The following is a 25,763-nucleotide window of genomic DNA, read 5'->3' as shown; positions in this document are numbered from 1 at the left end:
AAAAGGTACAGGATTCAGTTTGTAGCATTGGCCGATAAATTGTGCCCCCACCGCTGTGGCCGACAAGAAACCACAGAGCTGGTGGGCAGCCAACAAAAGCTCAGTTTTGTGACGGTGGGCACGCAAGCATCGTGGCCAATCAAATTCTGTCTTTTTAGCCTGCAGCTTCTGTCTGAGCAGCCAAGAAAATGTATCATCAGTATGTGAGAAAACCTGACAGCAAGTGCCTGACACTTGTGGGGAGAGCTATTTCCAAATGATTGAAGGGCAGTCTGGGCTGCTAACCGCTAATTAGCCTAATTGACACCAAATGGAAAGGGATGACTCAGCTGTTGCAGAAAAAGGGCCTGATGGTAGTGTTGAGTCTCAGCTGCTTAAATGAGAAATGATTATTAACTGTACCCTGTGGAAAGAGAAACTGCTGCATTATATTAATATGGGGGAAGTGGAGGATTAAACTTCTTATTAATCTGACTGTAAGCTTGCCCCACCGTGCTGGCCCTCTCGTCATCAGGAATAGCTGACACTGGTTGAGTAAAATGACTTAAGCTCCACCAAGGATTTTGCAAGCAGGTTGAATTGCAAACAAACCAGTTTCCTGTGAGCACCAGTACTGTTAAAGTATATCTAAAATTGAAGACAAAACCAAAAAACTCCATGCTGCATACTGAATAAGTGTTTGCTACTGAAGAATGCAGGTTTTTGTGGTTAGTATTATTTTTGAACACAACAAAATGTTATTTCAAATTAATAAATAGAATTTTATCTATCCTAGATTTTGACTTTTAATTTCTGGCTATGACAGCTGGTCAGTAAGTGTCTAGTGAGGAAAGGAAGGAAGGAAGGAATCTTGAAGGAGCTACTGTAGATTCATATATGACCAAACACTTGAAAAGTAAATTGACTTTAGTGGCATTTGTCTTTTTTAAATTGAGAAACTAATTCCTGGAACCAATAGAAAGGAAGATTTTTGAACTACAGCCGTTATCTGGGAGGGCTGTAGTTTTCTCTATCCTTGTAAATTGTTAAGGATTCCATTGCTTCTTAATAAAGAGGAGATGTTTTTGTTTGCAGTTGTAGGTTTGGAAGGACCTCTACAGGCTATTTTGGGTTTTGGCAAACTTACAGTTGTAGGAACAAGAGGAGCTGCTGCATTCTCTAATATGTTTGAAACTTTTAATTCTGAAGGAAGTTACTGAATTAAAATAAGGCACAGTGGTAAAAACAGATTTAACCACAGCTTTTAAAATTTACTTGGGAAAGCTCATCGGGGAAGACAAAATTTGAGTCTACTGTAGCAACTTCTATAACCACAAAGTTCATGAAGATTTGGTCTGGCGGTTGAAAAACAGCATTATATTTTTTGATCCTTAGTAAGATGCAGAGTTGAATGAAATTATGTCACAGGTAGTCAATTTCCAGGGCGCCTGGGTGGCTCAGTAGGTTAAATGTCTGACTCTTGGTTTCGGCACAGGTCATGCTCTCAGGGTCGTGAGACTGAGCCCTGTGTCAGGCTCCCAGCTCAGCACAGAGTCTGCTTGTCTTTTTCCTTCCCCCTCCCATAAATAAAAAATAAAATAAAATAAAATAAAATCTTTAAAAATATATATATAGTCAATTTCCAAGATGGCAGTTAGATACGTTCTAAGGGAACATTTTCAAATAGATTGGGCATCAAAATGTGTTTAGATTCCAGAATAGTGATTTGATCTTATAAATCCATCTATTCATTCTTTATTCATTAATTCAGCAAAATTTCTTTAGCATGTATTCTTTAGCATGTATTTATCATATAAATCTCTGAGCCAGAGGTCAGATTAGCTAATCAGACACCACTAACTTGTACATGAAATCATAATATTTCCCAAGAAAGTGGTAGAAAATAATTATAATGCTGCTTACAAAATAAAAGAATACAATTTGGAATACTTTTGTGCATTTTTTAAAAAGAGTTTATTTGAGAGAGAGAGCAAAAGAGCATGAGCGGGGAGGAGGTGGCGAGGGGCAGAGGGAGAGGGAGAAGCAGATTCCCCGCTGAGCAGGGAGTCTGACATGGGACTCAATCCCAGCACCCTGGGATCGTGCCCTGAGCTGAAGGTAGACGCTTAACCGACTGAACCACCTAGGCACCCCATTTTTGTGCATTTTTAATAAAGCATACGGAATTATGAAATATCCCCCTCCTCAATAATATCCTTATTGTCCACATCAGCTCAAGGAAGAACAGATCTGTATTTATCAAAACACATGAAAATATGAAGCTGATTGTTGCCTAGCTTCCCACTTGGAGCAAGGTTCCTGATAGAGATTATTTCAGTGGTAACATGTGATTATAGTGTCAGTGAAGAGAAAAAAGGAAAGGGAAGTATTGGGAGGGCAGAAACTTATTTTAAGAAAGTATTTGTAGGGTTCGATTCTGAGCCAGGTGCTTTCATTTATTACCATTTTTCAGATACTCACCTGGCCTCCTGTAGTGTAGGCAGGTTATCCTCAGTAAAGCTGGGCCAGGAAGTTTGGAGCAATTGTGACAGTACAGATGGCAATGATTTTGATTTTGGACAATTTTAAGAATATAGCATTTTCCCATACCTGCAGGTTAGCTATTTAATTCTTCCACTGCCAAATTCAGAAATGCTTCTATAGTATTCCCTTCCATCAATAGCCTTTGTATGATATATATTGTAAAATAACTGAGGATACGTTATGGAGGTGCAGCTGTATTATGGATATTTTCTTCTAAGGCACTGTCCAAAAAAAGGTATCACAAAACAGAGAGAGGAGATAAATATTCATTTACTTATTCAGCAAACACATGTCCATCCCATCCCTGTTCCAGGCACTTGGGTATGCACTTCCCATGTGGAGCCATTCGTGGTGACCCTAGACGTAAGGAGGTGGGAAAGAGCTTCGGTAGGAGGCCCTGGAATCAGCACAACCTTGCATTGTTGAAATGTAACTTAGGGGAGAGTTACAGTTCTTCACCTTCCTTTTGACTTTATTTGGGGTGCTAGGAAATAAAAGCAGTTACTTCTCCGGACCTAAAGAATAACCATGGAAGTTGTCTTTTCCTTTCCTTTTTATTTTATTTTTTTAGACCATGGTATTGTTAAGATGTGCAAAGTGGAGAGGGAGGATTTGAGTCTTTACTACTCTCATGGGTTCAAGGGAAGAGGTTTAATATCAAAAGCTCAGCAGAGAATTAGACTCTTTTTCAGAGACGGAATAGATGTGATGGGAAAAGGGAAAGGAAGAGTGATGACTGGGTGCCATTAATTTTCCTGGTAATCGTGAGCGTGGCTATTTGGAATGAAAAGGGATGTCACTGAATTCCAAAATTATATTTTCAAGATTGCTGTGAGGTCGTGTGGTGTGTTGGAGGAGGCTCTTAAGAGCTGGTTGTGTGTAGCTCTTCCTAACTCTGAAGTGAGGGACTCTAGTTATCTGGAAATTGGCCGTGGTAGGAGTATTTACTCCATGGAAATTGCAAATGCTACAAATCAGGGCTGGCTTTCTCCCCACCCCAGAAAGCTGGTTGTTAACCATTTACCAGCACACTACTGGCTGTAAGAGATTTAGGATCTCAGTGAATCATTCAACCACATACAACCACAAGATGACGACGAGTTCCAGCAATTCTCACTTAGCTACCGATACGATATAAATCCAATCTGAATCACTCAAAGACACTGGGAAACCCAGCTACTGCGGTTGCCTCATCGATGATACATAACAAATAATATGACAATTGTTAATTTGTGTCACACTCAGGTTTTAGGTATAAATAGAGACAAAACCACAAATAGTTTAGCACTTGTAACATTAGACAAAACACTTTATTGTTCACAAAGCATCAATATTCAAGGACCTTGTTTCACATTAAAGTGTTGCTAAGATCTTAAAGGAGAGACATTTTTACAACAAGAAATAAAAGAAAGGAATCAGGAAAATGTATGCCGGCACTGATAACGCACTTATGTGACAAACTGAAAATAGAGGTATTTCTGGCATTGTTTCTGGAAATTTACAATATTAGCTTATTTGAGTTTTTAATGGATAAGGATATTTATATACTTTATCTTCCTTGATTCTCTTATTTTAAGATTTTCTGGTTTAGTGGTTTCCATGGTTTTTACTATGATTGTTTTTACTTGGCAAGGCGTTCTAATCTCATTTCTACAAAAATTGCCTGGAAGAATGTAGAATTGTATACTTGTATACAGTTTTCATAGCTTGCATTGGAGCTAACAAAAGTGTATTTATTTTGAACCAAAAAATATTTAGTCTCTCTGGTGTTGTGGCTTTCTTATAATTTCTTGAGTTAGTTTAAAAATACTTGAAAGGCTATATATGTGTTTAATTACATATGCATTATCTAATTGCATATATATTGTATAAGCATAGAAAATAAAAAGTCTATATGTCAACATTTAGGGAATGGGGTAGGGCAGAGTGGGACCATTATTTTTTAAAGCATGTATTTGTGTTTGAATTTTTTACAAAAAATATATATTAAGTACTTTCAAGTTTCATTTTTTGCAATGTTCTCCTCACTCAGCCCCCTAAATGCAGAAAAAAAATGCAATGAAATGAATAAAGATAAGAGAGTGCATTATGTAAATAATTTTGTGTATTTCACCTTATCTGTCAAAAGAAACATACATGAGCATTTTTTATGCTTTCAAACATCTAAATCATCTATTTTCAGTTGCTGTTTCTATTTTTATACCAATACAAATAATCATCATGTCTATGTCCCAAATGAGATTTTGGCAAAGGTTTTTGTTTTGTTCTACTAATGTTTTGATGTTCATGTGGAAATTTTTATTAGTCCAGTTTTGAACTGAAATTTATTTTGTTGAAGGTTTCTTGCCCTGAAATCTTAATGGCATGGGCTAATATGCCTAATTGGAATAGTTTATACAGTCACAAGTTTGTTTGTCCTATGGTTTGTAAAGCAAGGAAAAATAGAGCTGAGATAGTTTTTTTTCCCCTAATTCCAGTGGATTATTCTATTTTTTATGTTGACACAACTTGAATTGTGGCAGTAATATTTTTCCATTATTACCAAAAAATTCAAGTAATGCAAGTGACAGTTGAACAAAACAATAGGGACACATTCAGTAAAGGAGAGCTCCAAAACTTACTCTACTTTATGCACCTTTTAGTGAGATGAAAGTAACATTTTAAAGTCTCAGGCAGTCAGAAAAACAGTTTGAGGTGTGCTGTTACCACATCTCCTCAGCTTTTTTCAGTCAAGAGCTAGTTCAGACCTCTTTGCGGTATGTTTGGCAATACACTTAAAAGATTACTACTTAAGCTACTAATAATCTGGCTTCAAGCAATTGTCTGTCTGTCCATCCAGCTGCCTATTCTTTCGTCGGTTTTCAAAAACCCCCAAGTGAACAGCATGAAACATAACAACAAAAAGGGAAGAAACCGTAATCCTGCTCTGAGTTTCCCCCCAGCTTTTAGACAGCTGTGATATTACTAGAAGGCTAATGTACTCTGGACTCATTTTTAAGCTTTTTGGGGGGAGTGGAGTGGGATGGGGGTAAGGGACAGAAGGTGGTGAGGAATGGAATAATTTTGAAATTTCCATGACCTCTTTTGTGTTTTAATCTGTCCCTTTCAGTGTTTTAATTTAGATTAGGAAAGAACAAATCTCTTTAGAGTTTTGAAGTTTGGTTTTTGAGGGATTAACTTGATGAAACATTGCTCTCATGAGTCCAGCTAAAGACAAAACTAATTTGGGTTGTTTTAAGGACAGAGGCAATTTACAAAGTAATCTTGTTGCCTTTGACTTCCTCACTGCCAAGATCCATATTTTATTTATCTCATATTTCTGAGGACTCATATATATTATATATATATATATATAATCTAGTTGACATTTACTTGAAAATAATTTGATTTTAAAAAGAAGTATAACATTTTAAATTATAAAACTAGAAAATATGAACAAGTAATAGATTGTTCAACTCTATCATTTTTGAATTTTGTGCATTTTTTATAGGCAGTAATAAAAATATTTTTTACTTTTCCTGTTAATACTAATATTAACAATTACTGAGTATATCAATACTGTAGAATTCTCTCATGCACGATAAAATATTCTTATATTGATATTTAGTAAAATTTTCTCACTTATGATTTTATAATATTTTCACTTCATTGCTCTGAAATAATTGACTATACACTATACATCCTATATATACAATATAAAATACAAATATATATCTAGTGTTGGTGTATATTATTAGTGGCCCTAAATGCTATATTTTAACCATAAATGTTAAGCATATGAGACTGGTTCTTCCTATTTTTTCTCATTCTATCAAAGACAGAAGAGATACTCAGTTATATTTGATAACTTGATTGATTGATTGAAACTTTGTTTCCAATGATCTCTGTGGTCTTGAGAAAGTCAAGTTCCTTCTTTGTCAAATGAAGCCAGGTCTCTAGCATTCTTAAGATTCTTTCATATTCTTAGATTCTCTGTGATCAGCCCCGAATTAAATACTCAAGTTAGTCTAAACCAGTTTCTTGAAAAGTATATAAATGGAGTATTTTAGCTAAACATGAGGTACTTAAGGTTTCTGGAACATGGCCAAAACAGTGAAGACCACGGAATAGACACTGTATCATAGAAAAAGTCTGTGCAGTATAGTTTTTTTGCATTTGGTTACTGACCCGTTTCCCCCTGGTAGCTGTTTCTTCCCAAGGTGGCTTTTTTTTCCTCCTGCTTTTCTCTGGCTTATGGAAATTGTTCATTTCCTAGCTCCTCTCAGGTTTGCAATCTCTGAGAATGAGAACATCTTTCCCTTTGCCACATATCTGGCCATTCCCTGGGCTGTTTCACTGTGGACCTATTCTTTGTCAGGAAACTGTGGATGTAATAGGTCCAGGTTTTGTAGGGCTGGAAGTTTATACAACCTAGGGGGAATTCTTTTGCAAAAATAATACAAAATTGGGTATAAAGGGAAACGTTTATTTAAAATGGGCAAAAGTCTAACAAATTTCAATATTTCAAAAGGTGACAAATATTGCAAACACCACAAAAGCTAGAAAAATAACAGTTATTTTACTTGACCACCATACAAGAATCTTTTCCTTCCACATTCAGCAGCATATTTTTTACTTCTTCATATGCTACAGCAATACTGTAATATCAATTTCTATAGAGAAAATGGAAAGATGATTTTGTCTTTTCTTTGGTATAATGGATCAAATTTTCTATTATTATTATTATTTTTAAAGATTTTATTCATTTATTTGACAGAGAGAGACACAGCAAGAGAGGGAACACAAGCAGGGGGAGTGGGAGAGGTAAAAGCAGGCTTCCCGCGGAGCAGAGAGCCCGACGCGGGGCTCGATCCCAGGACTCTGGGATCATGACCGGAGCTGAAGGCAGATGCTTAACAACTGAGCCACCCAGGCGCCCCTCAAATTTTTTATTATTGACAGTTTAGAAAAGTTTCCACTTCACAGTCTTCTTATTGGTAATCTTATATAAGTATTTAAGGTTCTTGTTACATTTGAGAAATCCTCTATCAAATTTCTTTCGTGAGTAAGCAGCAAGTCTTCGGATGTGTGAAATTTTCTTGTGTGGTGACCAATCCAATCTTTTTGAATGGAGGGCATTAGGAGAATCTCATGTGGTTAAGGACCCTAATTTTAAACATCATTTCTGCATGGTAACTCCATGTCTGGTGATACTGTTGGCAAAGAAAAGACTTTGGAGTTAGACAGATCCATGCCCAAACTTCACCTTCATTACTAGCTACGTGACCTTAGGGAATTCATTAACTTCTTTGGGCTTCTTCTTCCTCAATTCTAAAATGGGAATATTAACAGTATCAACCTCAGTAGATTCTTTTGAGTATTAAAAGTAATAGTGCTTCTTGAAACTGTTGGTTCCTTCCTTCACTTTCCCCTTCACAGTATTTTCTCATCTGAATTTTAATGAGGCTTTTTTGAAACCAGGTCTGCATGACAAAATTGGATGAGATTTTTTATCACCATGTGTAGCTATTTGTGAAAAATATTTGGTGACAAAATTGGGACATTTGTGAAGATAAAATACAAATGCGCTGAGTACTTAATACATGCCAACTACTTTCTCATGTATTATTTCAGCTCACATACCTTGGGCTTCGTTGTCTAGTCAACCATATCTACACACACACAGAAAATCACTCTCTCACATGACTCTATCTCATCCTCTTACTGCCACCAGGGTCTAACACTATTTAAACATAGTTATCAATGAATACATGAATGAGTGGTCTCATATAATCCTACAACAGCTCAGATAGAAAGGCTGACCTTACTTTTACATGTAAGGCCTCTGATAAACCCACCTGCTGTGGTAGCACACCTTATAAGTCTCCATTAAACCCAGGTCTTTCTAAATTCCTCCTCTTTCTATTATACTTGCATCCTCTACAGATTTTGATGCTCTCCAAGTCCCTCCTTGTAGGTAGATACTTAATCCATACACTTTGGGTTGAAATATGTTTTAATCTTTATGTATCTCTGATACATTCCACTCATTACTAGTCAGTGATAATATAAGAAGGCAATCATGCATGTGTACTGTAAAGATGTAGGGAGGTCTTTTTAAAAAATCATCTCTACAATTTCTGTTACTAAACAGTTTTACTCAACTACCTCTATACATATATTACTGTCTGTAAGTTTATTTAAATGAGAATAGTAATTTATGACTTACCTATAATGATTGAAGAGTGGGCATTTTTGTTAAATGAATAGCTTATTAATGTAAAAGTTACAATTATATGGTTCACAGATTGCTGCTTTTGATAAAAGCATAATGCATGTTGCAATTATAGTGAATGTAAATTTGCTTTGATAATTTATCCCTCTTGGGTTCTCTTGTACCACAGGGTACTCATGATGAACATCAAATACTATTGTTCTTCAGACATAGAAAGTATAAGAGATAAGGCTGACAGAAACCAAGACTGAGTTTATGAACAATCCGGATTTTTAAAAAAAGTCATTAATGTTAACTTGTTTATTTTTCATTTACCTCCTTGTCAATCAGATAGAGAGAATGATATAATTGTATTTTTATATATTCCTTTGGATTTTGGAAAAATTTGAATCACGTCATTATTTTATAATTAATCTTGGTATCTCAGTCAGGTATTAGAGGAAGGCATTATGAAACCAATATACATGGAGAATATGAGTGTCTCTACCTCTTAGTTCCCATCTGTCATACTGGCTGCTGGAAACACTCCAAACATCTTGGAGGGTTTCACCTCCTTTCCCAGACTCTAACACTGGAATGCCTCTGATGGTCTCCCCTTTTTTATATACGCTAACTCCCTAGGTAATCTCTTATGATTCTAGTTTTGCTGACAATGCCCAATCTTATATCTCTATCTGTGCCCTCTACTCTAAACTGAAAACTTGATATTCAGCTGCATATGCTACAAATCAATGTCAAAGTTTCTTAAGTATTTCAAATTTAAACTGAACTCCTGAATTCTTACCTCCACTCCCCTACATCTAATCCTGTAGTGATTTTTCCTGTTTCTGTAAATGACAACTCTGTTTCTTCAGTTGTTCAGGCCCCAAACATTTTCTAGTTTTTTTTCTTTCATAGCCCAAATCCAGTCTACTACATATCTAGTTCCATCACGTCTGACCACTGCCACCATTACCATACTAGTCCATGTTACCACCATCTTGTGCTGAGATTATTGCAATAGTCTCTCCCTTTAAACTGTAAATCAGGTCATGCCACTGCTCAAAACCCTCTGGTGGGTCCCCAGCACGTCTCTCCATCCCTTATTGTGTTCTAGCAATGTTGGCTCCTTGGAGTTCCTTCCTTCTGCCAAGCACACTCCCTATGGACCTTTGCACTATTTCCTCTGTTTTGAACTGTCCTTCCTTGCTAATAATGTAATGTGCTTCCTCTCTTCCCTCATGCCTCTGTTCCAATGTCACTTAACAAGAAAGCCTTCCTTAATTACCTTACATAAGACAGGAACTTTTCCCTCCTCCTCCCTTTGAAATTTTCTATTCCTCTCCCCTGCTTTAGTGTTCTCCACGTTACTCATCAGTATCTAGCATATAGTATGTTTTACCTATTTATCTGTTTATTATGTGGCTCTCCTAAGTAGAATATAAACAGCATAAGGACATGGACTTTATCTGTTTCTTTAGTTAATAAACTCTGTTTCAAATGGTACCAGCCATAGAGTTGTTGCTCAATAAACATTTGTTTGAATAATGATGTCTCACTGAATGAATGAATAGTGACTTTAAACTGTGTATCCATATTGCCTTTTATATGAGTTTTATACATATGATTCATACAAAGTCCCAAAGTTAAAATTAAAAATTAAAATGCAATATAACACGAGAAATATAAATGTTACAAACTTACAAAAAGCATAATTTGAAAGTTTAATTATTTAAAATTATTTTATTACCATATTTAAAGAGTTTTCTTTAAATAACTCTCTGTACATATTTCTTCCTGGAAGGTTATTTAAATTAAAATTATAATTTCCCACTTACCCACAATGAATGGGGATTAGATATTTTTGTTAATTGACTATCTTGTTAACATAGAAATTATAATCAATTAGTTCACAGATTACCACTTTTGTTAAGAGTATAATGTGCATCACAATTGCATCGAATGTAAATTTACTTTGATAATTTAGAAAGCAACTCGGGCACTCTTATTCTTCACAATATTCATCATAAACATCTAATATTACTATATTCAGATACAATAACACGTTGAAGTAATAGTGCACATAAATAATAATAAAAAGTAAATTTTTAATTTTAACTTTTTTCATGCCATAGATTCTGGCAGAGAAAGTCTTTTTCCCTGTCCAGTAACCTGATCTTTCTCCCTTAGATTCTTATGGGGTCACATCAAAACTTTTGTGTATGTTTTAACACCTCATTCTTTGAATGATATTAAGGCCAGGACTACAAATACAGTCCCTGTAATGTGTGTGTGTGTTTACAAAGTTTGAAAATTGGCTACAACAATGTATAGTACAAGACAGTGGTTATGTTAAATTTTAAGAAACATATCAACATGTAACAAATTTAAATAACATTTTGAACAGTTTTTGTGTGTGTGTGTGTGCGTGTGTGTGGTGTTATACTTCTGAGATTATTAAAGCTTAGAACTTTACAAAGACTTTTGGAATACCCTGTGTACCTGAGTCTTTATCTGTGCATGGTACTTAAGTTCATTAACAAAATTACCTGAGGTTTATTAAAAACACAGATTTCTGGGATCCCTATGCCATTTCCTAATTTCCATCAGAAATTCTGAGTCTGTCTGTATGGATGGTACCTGCAGTCTATATTTATGTCTGTCTATTTATCTGTCTATCTATGTATCTATGTATCTTTCTATCTATCTAATCTAGATGATTTTAAATATCAACTGGATATGATCACACCTGACCTAGAGTAGCATTTTTTAAAAATTTTATTATGTTAATCACCATACATTATATCATTAGTTTTTGATGTAGTGTTCCATGATTCATTGTTTGTGTGTAACACCCAGTGTTCCATTCAATACATGCCCTCTTCAATACCCATCACCAGGCTATCCCATCCTCCCACCCCCCCTTCCCCTCTGGAACCCTCAGTTTGTTTCTCAGAGTCCATAGTCTCTCATGGTTCATCTCCCCCTCCGATATCCCCTCCTTCATTTTACCCTTCCTACTATCTTCTTCTTCTTTTTTTTTTTTTTTAACATATAATGTATCTATCATATGACTCAGCAATTGCACTACTGGGTACCCGTACCGAAGGGGTACGTGCACCCTGATGTTTATAGCAGCAATGTCCACAATAGCTAAACTATGGAAAGGGCCAAGATGTCCATTGACAGATGAATGGATAAAGAAGATGTGGTATATATATACAATGGAATATTATGCAGCCATCAAACGGAATGAAATCTTGCCATTTGCAATGACGTGTATGGAACTGGAGGGTATTATGCTGAGCGAAATAAGTCAATCAGAGAAAGACATGTATCATATGATCTCACTGATATGAGGAATTCTTAATCTCAGGAAACAAACGGAGGGTTGCTGGAGTGGAGGGGGGTGGGAGGGATGGGGTGGCTGGGTAATGGACATTGGGGAAGGTATGTGCTATGGTGAGTGCTGTGAACTGTGTAAGACTGATGAACCACAGACCTGTACCCCTGAAACAAATAGAGTAGCATTTCTTGAAGTATGTTATCAAAGAACACTAATCTCCCTAAGTTCTCGGTAATGAACAGTGTCCACAGTTAGATGAGATCAGGAAATGCTGGGCCCTATACATCTGGAATATTCTCAGGGCATATTGGCATAGTATAGGCTTCAACAAGTCTTGTGGTTTATGAAACATGATAATTTAACTCGTAGTTTATCAAACTACTTACTCATTAAATGCCAATTTCCCCCACAGCAGCTATTAACACCCCTTAAAATGTAGGTGCTGGCATGCTGCTTTCATACTTTCTGTCTTGGTTAGACAACTGAAATTCCTCAGGCTGTTCTTAAATAAAAAAATAGGTCATTCTTTATAGAGGGCAGAAATTTTGAAGCATTTCAATTCTCCCCCCAAACCCAAGTTCATCTATATACTCTCTAAGGTGAAGTTTAATTAGTATTATTTTTCTTGAAGATTTCCAGAGATTGTTTCTACTTTTTATAAAAAAGACAGTCTCTTCAATAAATAGTGCTGGGAAAATTGGACAGCCACATGCAGAAGAATGAAACTCGACCATTCTCTAACACCATACACAAAGATAAACTCAAAATGGATGAAAGACCTCAGTGTGAGACAGGAATCCATCAAAATCCTGGAGGAGAACATAGGCAGTAACCTCTTCGACATCGGCCACAGCAACTTCTTTCAAGATACATCTCCAAAGGCAAGGGAAACAAAAGCAAGAATGAACTTTTGGGACTTCATCAAGATAAAAAGCTTCTGCACAGCAAAGGGAACTGTCAACAAAACAAAGAGGCAACCCACAGAATGGGAGAAGATATTTGCAAATGACATATCAGATAAAGGGCTGGTATCCAAGATCTATAAAGAACTTCTCAAACTCAACACCCAAAAAACAAATAATCAAGTCAAAACATGGACAGAAGACATGAACAGACACTTCTCCAAAGAAGACATACAAGTGGCTAACAGACACATGAAAAAATGTTCATCATCATTAGCCATCAGGGAAATTCAAATCAAAACCACATTGAGATAGCACCTTACCCCAGTTAGAATGGCCAAAATTGACAAGGCAAGAAACAACAAATGTTGGAGAGGTTGTGGAGAAAGGGGAACCCTCTTACACTGTTGGTGGGAATGCAAGTTAGTACAGCCACTTTGGAAAACAGTGCAGAGATGCCTCAAAAAATTAAAAATAGAGCTACCCTATGACCCAGCAATTGCACTACTGGGTATTTACCCCAAAGACACAGATGTAGTGAAAAGAAGGGCCATATGCACCCCAATGTTCATAGAAGCAATGTCCACAATAGCCAAACTGTAGAAAGAGCCAAGTTGCCCTTCAACAGACGAATGGATAAAGAAGATGTGGTCCATATATACAGTGGAATATTACTCAGCCATCAGAAAGGATGAATACCCAACTTTTACATCGACATGGATGGGACTGGAGGAGATTATGCTAAGTGAAATAAGTCAAGCAGAGAAAGTCAATTATCATATGGTTTCACTTATTTAGGGAACATAAGGAATAGCATGGAGGACATTAGGAGAAGGAAGGGAAAAATGAAGGGGGTGGAATCAAAGGGGAGACAAACCATGAGAGATTATGGACTCCGAGAAACAAACTGAGGGGGTGGGGGGGGTGGGTTAGCCCGGTGATGGGTATTAAGGAGGGCACGTATTGCATGGAGCACTGGGTGTTACAAACAATGAATCATGGAACACTACATCAAAAACTAATGATGTACTGTATGGTGACTAACATAACATAATAAAATTAAATTAAATTAAAAAATAAAAAAGAATAAAATAAAAGAAACAGGTAAGAGTAAGTCTTCATAGTTTTCAAAATATATTTCTAATGATAGATCAAGAGAATTGGCATGTTGTTAAGATATTGGAAGTGCTATCCTTTACTAGGATTAACATAAATGTATTGTGTTTACTATGTGCTCTAGGCTAGCCTTACTCCTTGTAAGTTTGTTTGGAAGCAGTCACATATGGGCCCTTTTTAAAAGTGGCTTAATTCAGCTATCACCATGGCTTCTATTCCTGTCTGTTTGTCATCACAAGTGTGGCAAGAAGATTCCGAGGAGTAATATGTTCCAAACTCTTCCATTCTCTATGTTCATACTTCAGAGAAAGCTTGCTTTTCTTCCTACAAAAGATATTTCTAGTTTATCTGTGTTCTAGAAGACTATTACTTTCACAGAAAAGAGTACAGAGACAAAAATGAGGCAGTACTTAATTATTTTGGTACTTTCCTAATAAGGGCACTTTGTCTCTATTTCTCTGTCTCTCTTTTTTTATCTTTTTTTTTTTTTTTTGTCTTAAGAGATCTACCAGTGTTGTTCCTATAAATTCCCCGCCCCCCGATTGATTGATTGATTGATATTTTCATTTCCCATTTACATACCTGTTCCTTATGAGCAATCATTTTAATATATTTAGCATCTATCCTTTTGAACATACAGATTCTTTTAAAATATATACTATTAATGTGTACATTTTTAAAAAATTTGCATACATGGTATTTTTCTTTGTATATTCCCTACCCCCCCCATCTCCTCCACCCCCACCAGCACTCTATCTGGTGTGTTCCTTTTAACTATTGCATAGTACTTTGTAATGTTCACCATACTGTATCTATTCCAACACTTACCCAAGGAAGGATATCCAAGTAGACTTCGCTTCCTGTCACCACCAGTAACACTATAATGAACATTGTCATATTTTTACATTTATAGATCTGTTGAAATTTCAGTGGGCTACATACCCAGGTAAATACATAACTCAATTGAATACTGCCAGTGCACTCTTCTTCAAGATGGCTGACAGCTTTCATCAACAGTGTCCACTATTCAGATATCACCACATTCTCAACAACATGTGGCTTTCTATTGCTTTATAATTAAAAAAAAATTATAAAATATATAACTTTATAATTAAAAAATAATTATAAAATATATAATTATATAATATATAAATATAATAATAATAAAATTAAAAAAATATAATGGTAGTCCATAGGGTATAGACTGAAATTTCACTGTGGTTTTAATTTGCATTTCTCTGATTAATAATGAGCTTGAGCATCTCTTCATTTTCTTGTTAACTTTCTGGGTTTACTCTTTTCTAAATGCCTATGATATGCCCATGATTCCTCTTTTCTAAATTGCCTTTATCCTTTTTCTATAGGGTGAAGTTGATTAAATTTGAAGACTTAGCTGTAGCAAAAATTAATTCCTTTATGTTTTTTAATTTTTAATGTTATCATTACATCTTATTCACTTTTATTTCAGTTTATTTTTTTATTGAACAAGCAAATGATTTAAAAAAATTTTTTTATTAACATATATTATTTGTTTCAGGGATACAGGTCTGTGACTCATCAGTCTTACACAATTCACAGTGCTCACCATAGCACATACCCTCCCCAATGTCCATCACCCAGCCACCCCATCTCTCCGACCCCCCTCCACTCCAGCAACCCTCAGTTTGTTTCCTGAGATTAAGAGTCTCTTGTGATTTGTCTCCCTCTCTGGTTTCATCTTGTTTCATTTTTCCCTCCCTTTCCCTATGATCCTCTGTCTTGTTTCTCAAATTCCTCATATCAGTGAGATCATATGATACTTGTCTTTCTCTGATTGACTTATTTTGCTTGGCATAATACCCTCTAGTTCCATCCACATCATTGCAAATGGCAAGATATCATTTTCTTGATGGCTGCATAATATTCCATTGTATATATATACCACATCTTCTTTTTTTGTGTGATTTTTAAAAATTATTATGTTATGTTAATCACCATACATTATATCATTAGTTTTTGATGTAGTGTTCCATGATTCATTGTTTGCATATAACTATACCACATCTTCTTCATCCATTCATCTATTGATGGACATCTAGGCTCTTCCATAGTTTGGCTATTGTGGACATTGCTGCTATAAACATCGGGGTGCATGTGCTCCTTCGGATCACTACATTTGTATCTTTAGGGTAAATACCCAGTAGTGCAATTGCTGGGTCGTAGGGTAGCTCTATTTTCAACTTTTTGAGGAACCTCCATACTGTTTTCCAGAGTGGCTGCACCAGCTAAGCAAATGATTTTTTAACCTTAAGTTTTAAGACACATATTTTTGTTGTCTACTTCATATAGAAATAAGAGTAATTTAGCTCTTTCCTTTTTCTCTAATCTGTAATGAAATATCTATGGTACAAAAATTTGCTGCAGGCACAATATAAGTGAAAATATCAAGAGAGATACATTATAGAGATCTTGCTCTCTCTTCACTCTTCTGCCAGCCAATGGTACTAGCATGTTTGCCCTAAAAGGAAAATACTGTGATAGAAAACCAAGACAAGTCTTGCTTGCTGCAGCAGTATCCCGAGTGGGCATTCCACATGCACTTGTTGAAAAAGAGACCCTATGAAAACCCTTTCTTCAGAGATGAATGTTGATGTATTTCTTCAAGGCAGCTGAGAGACACGTGCAAATAAGCTCTAAGGATATCTCCTCCACCTTCCCTAAATCATTGTGATTTTTTTTTTTTTGACTAAGGAAGGATAACAGGAATGGGATCCAAAGATGTAGAAAAAAAGAAAAGGAATCAGGAAGCTAGCGCATTGTGATCACACGTCTGTTTTCCTGATGTGGCAGTGCCAAAGGCAGGCATGTTTGGATGGGATTCTTGAAGATTGCATCTTTCACTTCATACATATTATTAAATTTTTATAAAGAAACTGTTTTGCACAGTCTCTGTGGTAAGGCAACACATCCAACACCACTATGAAGAATCTTTAGCATTCATTTGAGTTTCTGTGAAGATTTCTGGGGCTCAATGGTATTAGCACAAATTGTTTTGTTGTTTGCTTGCTCTTACTTGTACAAAAGATTAAGGATATGCCTTCTGTAATTCAAGGTGTCTGTCTATATATAATGGTTGGGGGAAATTGAGATGCAGAAAGATGAAGCATTTTGGCAAGATTACAGCTATTAATTACAAACATATCACAGCAAAAATGTCATATCTCCTGAGCTCCATCTCTTGCTCTATTAACTAGAGGCTGATTTCTTAGAACAAAGAGTCAGTATCAACTTGGCATATTAAAAGTACTAAACCTAAAACAACAACAAGACAGAAGATTATGAAGGTGATAATTTCATGTTTGTCCCATCTTCTTTAACTTTATGTTTCTATGCCTGACTCCACAAAAACACTCAGTATCTCATAAAAGAACTTTGCCTTACACTCACTGTTCAGTCTTGTTCTGAAATTTCTCCTTAGCCCATTTTTAAAGCCTAATTCTTTCCTGATGCTCCTGACCACCATCTATGTTATTTTTTCTCTTGTTTTCTGCCTAAAACTTTTCTTGGATTCAGTTCTCAATATTTTCTTTGTGCTCTTGTTCTTTACCCCACTGTTCCATCAGTCACCTCAGATATTTAATCTTAGTTAAATTTGACTCAGGAGCTTTTTACACTGGAACCACCATAAAGGAAGATGCTTTCTTGGGTTTTGTCCTAGAGATTCAGAAGGAATCAGATCATTTAAAAACCTTAATTAAGGGTTTAAAAGGTTGGCAAAAGATTTGAACAGACACTTCAAAAAAGAAGAAGATATATGAAGGACCAATAAACACATGAAAAGATGCTCAACATGAATAGTCAACAGGAAAATACAAAAATAAAACCATAATGAGATACCACTCTATACCTATTAGAATGGCTAAATAAAAAGACTGATAATACGAAGTGTTAGCAAGGATGAAAAGCACACAGAACTCTCATACATTGCTGGTGAATAACATGATATAATCATTTGGAAATTAGTTTGACAGTTTCATAGAAAGTTAAATATATAGTTACTGTAGGATCCACAATTCCACTCCTACTTAGTGTTCGTATCTTGACTGCAGTGGTGGCTCCATGGGTGTGCATGTTTGCCCAAACTCATCAAAATATACACTTAAAATGGGGACCTTTTTTTGTATGTAAATCATACCTCAATAAAGTTGACTAAAAATTAAATAAAACTCAATGGTAAAAGAGAACCCCCCCCCAAAGAAAAACCTTAATTAAGAAACTGTAGGAATTTGGGGCAGTTTAAAAAAGATGTCATATGTACCATAAACTAGGCAGTATTGTAGTCAAAGCAGGTTGTCTTTGAAAAGTGGAATCAATATTATTCCTTATACGCCTATTTTGTGTTAGGAATTATTCAAGTACTGTGTGACTGTTGTCATGTTTAATGATCAAAATATCCCAGTGAAGTGGGTATTATTAGCCTCATTTAAAAGAGAGTATATTTCAGGAGGAATAGATATTTTGAGAAGGATTTGTTTAATCTTTAGGGGAAATACCCAGTAGTGCAATTGCTGGGTTGTAGGGTAGCTCTATTTTCAACTTTTTGAGGAACATAACTGGAGCACAGAAGCCCTGATATTATATATCCATACAAATATTAGTGAGTTCTCCAATTTTCCATATAAATAGAAAAATGACTGATGAAACACCTTGAACAAATCATTTATATTCTTCAGTAATATCATTCACGTCTGATTATAAGAATAATGTTATTGCAAAATATTTAAAGTGTTTTTATTATTATAATTTGACTAATATTTTTTATAGATAGGGATTTAGCACATTCTTTATATTTTCTAATGTTTTCAAGAATAATTTTTTAAAAATTATTTTATTATAGTAAAAACTTAATTAGTTATGAGCTTTATCCTCTTAACAAATCTTTAAGTGTATAACACATTATAGTTGACTATTGGTACAATGTTGTATAGCAGATCTGTATTTACCTTGCTTAACTGAAACTTTATGCCTATTGATTAGTAACTCCATTTTCTGCTCCATCAGCCCTGGCAACCATCATTCCACTCTCTGAGTCAGTGAATTTGACTATTGTAGATACTTTATGTAAGTGGAATCATGCAGTATTTGTCTTTCTGTAGATGGTTTATTTTACTTAGCATGATGTCTTTAAGGTTCATTTAAATTGTTACATATTACAGAATTTCCTTTTTTTTTTAAAACGATGGAATAGTAGTCTATTGCATGTATGTACTACATTTTCTTTATCCATTTATCTTCTGATAGACATTTAGGTTGTTTCCACATCTTGGCTATTGTGGATAGTACTACAACGAACATGGGAGTGTTAATATCTCTTTGACATCCTGATTTCAATTTGTTTGGGTAAATACCCAGAATTGGAATGGCTGGATCATATGGTAGTTTTATTTTTATTTTTTAAATTATTTATTAATTTATTCCACAGCAGCTGCACCATTTTGCATTTTTGTTATTATATCCATGAAATCATTGCGAAGACCAATGTCATGAAGCTTTTCTTTTATGTTTTCTGCTAGTCTTATACTGAAGTGTTCAAGTCTAATATTGAAGTCTTTAATCCATTTTGAGTTTTGTGCATCCATGTGGGTATTTGGTGTTAGGTAAGGGTCCAATTTCATTCTTTTGCATATGGCTATCCAGTTTCCCAACATCATTTGTTGAAAACGCTGTTCTTTCCCCATTGCTGATTCTTGGCACTCTTATCCAAGATCAGTCAATGGTATATGCATGAATTTATTTCTGGGCTCTTTGTCTATCAGTCTGTCTTTATGCCAGTACTACACTGTTTTGATTACTGTGGCTGTATAATATATAACAAGCATCAAGTTAATAGATAATATAGAAACAGACAATTCCGAGAGACCCCAAAATCACAATATTTCGAATGCTCTTACTTACACTTGAGTTGCTAAATATAAAGGAAATGTCTTTGATCCAGTTTCTGGAGTCTCTGATATCATCATGAGTTCAGTGATCTACTTTTCTGGGCTATATAGGTCATAGTTAGCTTTTTGGGGAATCACTGATAACTGTACTGTCCCCATAACCCTCATTTTTTTTTTTGCTTCGTTCTTGCATTATTCTGATCTTCACCTGTCAACCTTAAAGGGGAAAAGAAGAAAGCTAGTCTTTCTTCAACTTTTGACTTTAATTTTTCTTTTGATTTAATGCCTCAATTTCTATGTTTTTTTCTTAGAGAGTGTTGAACTCATCTTCAGTTTATGTACCTTTCAAAAGCTCCCCCATCTATCCACATACATATTTCTCCCTTCTCTTTTTTTTAAGTCCCAATATACCTAAATAATAAAAATCAAACTTGGTTCAGTGACTTAACAGCTAAGTGAGAATCATAGTTGCAAGTATTATGAATGAAAAGCAGTCCTAGTTTAAAGTTAATTACTCCTAATCTTTCATTTCTCTTGTCTATGTCTCCATTCATAACAGTAGCATAAATGACAAGGATGAAAGGATGAAAAATGCAATATTTCATGAAATATGAGCTAATGATTTCAGTATCCTCTTAAAAAAAGATGAGGTACGGCCTTTCCAGAGTTTCCAAGAGCTTAGCCCCACATCATTATCACTTAACCATCTTATTCTGAGATCACTATGCCTCCTGCTTTACTGGATAGATGAGAAGAGAGGACCGTCCTGCCATCAGATCAAATGAAAGACACAAATGAGGACATTTTCAGTCACTGTTTCTTTGTGGAGGATAGGATTCATTAGAAGAGAAATGTAAATCGCTTATTTCCTTATTTTGAACACTTGCTCATCAGTTTGTAGGACCTGAGTGGATAAAACTTATTTTTTTCTGAAAAATCATAGCTGCAAGATTTTTACCAGGTTATCAGAACTAACATACTAGTATATCTCCTAGTTAAACAATTCCTGTTTTGCATACCAGGTTCATCTTGGGGCAAACTGTGGTAGATAGATTTGTCACTCTTGCAGGTGACTAGAATCTGAACAACAGAATTCCAAGCATTCTGTAGCTTAGGTATTTGTTCTCTAAATTCTATTACCTAATTTTTAAGTTTAGTGATCTCCTTTGTTGGCTAGTAGGACCTGTGTTTTAGAAGATGGAGCTAAAGCCACTGAAAGCACTTAGTATAATGTCAGTACTTCACACTTTTCCAGTGAGAAATCCTTTGATGTCTCTGTTTCTAACTTCTGATTTCCAAGTTGAGAGTCAAGAAACTAAAATATTTTCTGAAATTACACAAAATTGATAGCCACACTAAATGGGACAAAATACATAATGTTAAATATATTGATATGTATTCATGTGAACAATGCTTGGAAAGTTAAAGACAACAATGAGAAAGATATCATTAGGATGGCTAGATGTTAATTAAAAATTATTTAATTTTATTGTTATATTCTTTTTTTTTTAAGATTTTATTTATTTATTTGACAGAGAGAGACACAGCGAGAGAGGGAACACAAGCAGGAGGAGTGGGAGAGGGAGAAGCAGGCTTCCCAGTGAGCAGGGAGCCCGATGTGGGGCTTGATCCCAGGACCCTGGGATCATGACCTGAGCCGAAGGCAGACGCTTAATGACTGAGCCACCCAGGCGCCCCTGTTATATTCTTTTTTAAAAAAAGATTTATTTATTTGAGAGAGAGAATGAGTGAGAGGAAGAGAGTGAGCATGAGCTGAGAGACGGAGAAGGAGAAACAGGATTCCCACTGAGCAGGGAGCCCGATACGGGGCTCGATCCCAGGACTCTGGGATCATGACCTGAACTGAAGGCAGACGCTTAACCGACTGAGCCACCCAAGTGCCCCAAATTTTATTGTTATATTCTTTTCAAGGAGATGGTAACCAGTAAAGTAAGACTTACTGGTGAGATCTCTTTTATTTTCAGAAATTACTAATTTGATTTGATGTTTGTTAATCACAGCGAATGGGGCAAGCACCTATTATAACTGTTGATTGTTTAGCCATTAGAACACTAGAGGTCACTGTAGCTAGTATTTGTGTCACTATTTCAATGATTTTGTTAAATTACTAGCAATTTTCGGTTTAATTTAAATAACGGAGTGTTTTAAAGGGAATCCCATCTTCCTGATGTGATAGAATAGCTTATATATCTCTCCATATTTATGTTCTTAGATAACTCTACCTATATTTTTTATTCCATTTTAGAAAACAAATAATTAAAAAAAAGGGAAATATACAAGACAGGTGAGAAATGCGTAAGTCTGTCAAAATTGGAAAGTATATGTTTTTACTTTGCTTTAGATGTTCTTTGTCCTACAACCAAGTCCCCATTTCAGTTTCTCATATTTTTAGCCTGTGACAAAATAAACTTCAGATGACAGATGCACATGTCACTTATGCTCCTAACTGGTTAATTAAGGCCGGGTACAATTGCAAGCCCTGGCGAGAAGCTATTTTGAGAAAGTAGAGGGCTGAGATGCTACTCACTTGCACCTCCACGTTATCATATTAATCAGGCAGGAAAACCTGTGATCTAAAAGTTGTCTTGGAAACAGGTCTCCAGCCTCTTCAGGGGCTTTAGGAGAGTCCAGTCTCACTGAAGTCAAAAGCTGGGTCTGCCCCTTCAACCTGTGCAGGCAGCGGGAGCAGAGGACTTGGGTCTAATTGGTATTTATTGTTACCATTGTTTTGCATTCCAGACCTTTGCTAAACCTTTCCCAGCACAGCAAACCCATGGTTAACTCCACAGCAGTGAGGAAGCTATGGTAGCAGAACTGCAATTAACCTTCATGGGCAAAACAAAACATAAAAAACCACGAGGTAGGCTTTTTGCAGATGCAATTTTTAATGACACCTGGCGGGTGAAAACAATATACCTTAAAATGAGAACATATTTGTGTTCATACGCAATAACCAGAGAAGAGATATTTATCTAAAAAAGGGCTAATTATTCATATTGAAGTGAAGAAAAAAAAAGGAAGAGTGTAAAAGACAAAATCGTTATAATTAAAAAGTGGGTTGTTTCTAATACTGGGATTCAAGTGTAAGTGTTGTCAGGTGGCTTTTTATTCAAGTGACAATGCTCAACGAGTACAAAAAAACCTAACCCTTTTCTCACAACTTTTTCCATGTTGTTATGTGTAAGAGGTGGTATTTATAATGGGAAATATTATGTCTTACGAAGCTGCAAATTCCAGGTAATTATCAGTGGGCAAGACACTTACTTGCTTTAAGCCTCAATTTCAGTATCTGAAAAATTCAAAGAGGCACCTTAACAGCCTGTAAGCTGAAGGCTCTGCCACGTTGTATTTTGAGACCCTTTGGGGCTCTAAGCTCTATGACTCTGTAATGCACTGTAGCAGAAACTCTTCAGTAATTTATCCCTTAACAGATTGCTTCACATGTTAGTAATAACGGGAGGCTGACGAAAGTTCATTAGATGAAGATTAAGGGAAATAAAAGTCAAGAGAGAGTAGTCAGGCTGTGGATCCAGAAAAGAACAGTATTTGGAGGTAGAGGTGGCTGTGTTAAGGAGAGAGGCCAGGTAGAGGTAAAAAAATAAAAGAAGAAAGCAAACCAGAAAAGGGACAAAGGTAAGGAGGGGTTCTATGCATGAATTAGCGAAGGAGACACATTTAAGAGGTGGGGTGAGCTCTCAGAATCGGTGAGTCAGGCTTGTTGGTAGGAGGGGTTAGCCTAACCTCCCTCCCAGTTCTTATCTGAGCAGTCACCGTGGTTGTGAATTGTCTGTGTGCAGTGCTTGTGGGCTCACCGGCGCTGCCGAATATGGAGGCTTATAAATGTGAAAGGCAGATATATCTTCCCATCTCTATTCCAAAGCATTTTCCCTTCTCAGAAGCTGTGCTTTGAATTTAGAGGCTGCTCTGAAGGTTGAACCCTCAAGAGAGTCAAGGCAATGTTGTATGTGGGATATGGTTGAAACCTGGGCCAAGGCCCAGAAATTCTGATGCAGTGAATCTCTGAGTGTCTGCCTGGGACCTCTGGGAGTTGCTGATATTGTGGGCTCTCAGCTGGAATACATTCAGTACGTTAAAATTTTTTTATTGTGTCAGTTTTCACTCCACCCACTTGTCAGCTTGGGAATATTCTGGTATTAGTTTGTCCCCTGGTGTTATAGTTTTTCTTTCTACTTTTCTAAATCTGAAACTGTTAAACTATTAAATAAAATGCTATGTGGAATAAAGCCTTGCTCTTATCTTCTCCTTGGCCATCTCTTCTCCCTAAAGTTTAGCTGTGTTATTTAAGATTCAGAAGTTCTTGGAAATTTTATCTTGGTACTTTTGTTACTTTAAATTGATTTTCTATACAAGGGAAGTCCTCCTGGATTTGAGCTCCATCCGTTTTTCATGTCATCTTTACATACACACCAGCTGTTACCAGGTGGTGAAGAAGATTGGACAGTGGGCTTTGGCCACCGGTAATTCAAAGCATCACTTTCTCCGTCTCTCTGAACTGTGCTGACATTCCCAGTGGCCGCTGGGGGGAGCCACATACCCACATTCTCCCAGCCTTGACAGAGTCCCTTTTTAAGGAAGCTGAGATCATATTTAGCTTGTGGCCAATATGAAAAGTAAATTGTTTTAAATGCCTTTGGAAAGAAAGCAGCAATTCAAACTGACAAATTTATGGGTTTAAACTTGAATCAAATATTGTGTTTGACTTTCTCCCATTTTTTCTCTAGAGGATGTGGAAACTAATGAAAAAGGGAATGTATCTTGAAGGAAAAATGCATGCTTGCAAAGCACCGCTTTCCTATCTTCCTTTATGCATGCACTTCTCAGGTTGGTAGCTGTGAGGTGGTTGGAACTCCAAATAGACTTGTCTTGTTTAGGTTAGAAGGCCATGTTGAGGTATTACAGCTCCCAGATTGTCTAGAAAGATCAGACAAAGAGCGTTTAAGGGTGTATTTTTTATTTCATTCTTTTTGTTTTGCATCTCTCAAGTGTCTCTAAATGGAAATCTGTTTTTTAACAATATCGAAAAATAATCTTAAATCATAATGTCAAGACACTCTCCATACCATGGGGCACAGAAAGATGAGTAGCAGAGGTATCAGTATACTGTTCAAACACAGCCATACAAAAACAAAACAAACAAAACAAAACAAACAAACAAACAAAAAACAACCAAAACTGACAAAGAGTAATGAAATTAAATAAAGAATGGCATTTCACCTCAGGAGCTGGGACTTATTTTAAATCTTTTTTTGGAGGAATGGGGTCAAATGCATATTGAGAAATCTTAGATGTAGGATTTAAGAAGGTTGTAAACCCAGTGACTTCAAACCTTAATTAATGTGCTGCAAACAGAGGGAACAGTGCCTCTGACACCCCTTTGCTTGGCTTATCTGTGAGGAGGATCCCTCATTTGATTAGACTGTGTTAGTAGTCTCTTCATTTCCTCACCATGCATTTTAGTGAGTTTCATAATCTTGTTCCTGTTTCCATTTAATTGCAATCTAATCAGTTATCTCTTTGAAGAATAATAACAAAAAAATCCTAAAATTTTGAACAGATTAATGCTGTGCCAGATTTATGTGAACTATATATTAATGCTCATTATATTTGAAAAGACAGATTCTTCTTTAGGAAAAAATATTAAAATTAAACAATATTAGAATTTTGTGACCTAAATGATCACCTCAATCAAGTTCTTTGTTTTTTCATGATTAAAAAGAAGA

General features: G+C 35.9%; 1 long non-coding RNA gene and 1 pseudogene across 1 annotated transcript in view; both read left to right on the top strand.

The window, feature by feature from the left end:
- The window catches only part of LOC144381264 (uncharacterized), a 278,691-nt gene that overhangs the window by 233,150 nt on the left and 19,778 nt on the right, over positions 1–25,763 (top strand). The window lies entirely within an intron of this gene.
- LOC118528037 (gametocyte-specific factor 1 pseudogene) overlaps positions 1–25,763 on the top strand; it is a 102,998-nt pseudogene that overhangs the window by 71,566 nt on the left and 5,669 nt on the right.

Source organism: Halichoerus grypus, chromosome 3, assembly GCF_964656455.1.
Source record: "Halichoerus grypus chromosome 3, mHalGry1.hap1.1, whole genome shotgun sequence".
NCBI lineage: Eukaryota > Metazoa > Chordata > Mammalia > Carnivora > Phocidae > Halichoerus > Halichoerus grypus.
Note: the sequence above shows the minus strand (reverse complement) of the source record. Positions and strands in the feature narration are given on the sequence as shown.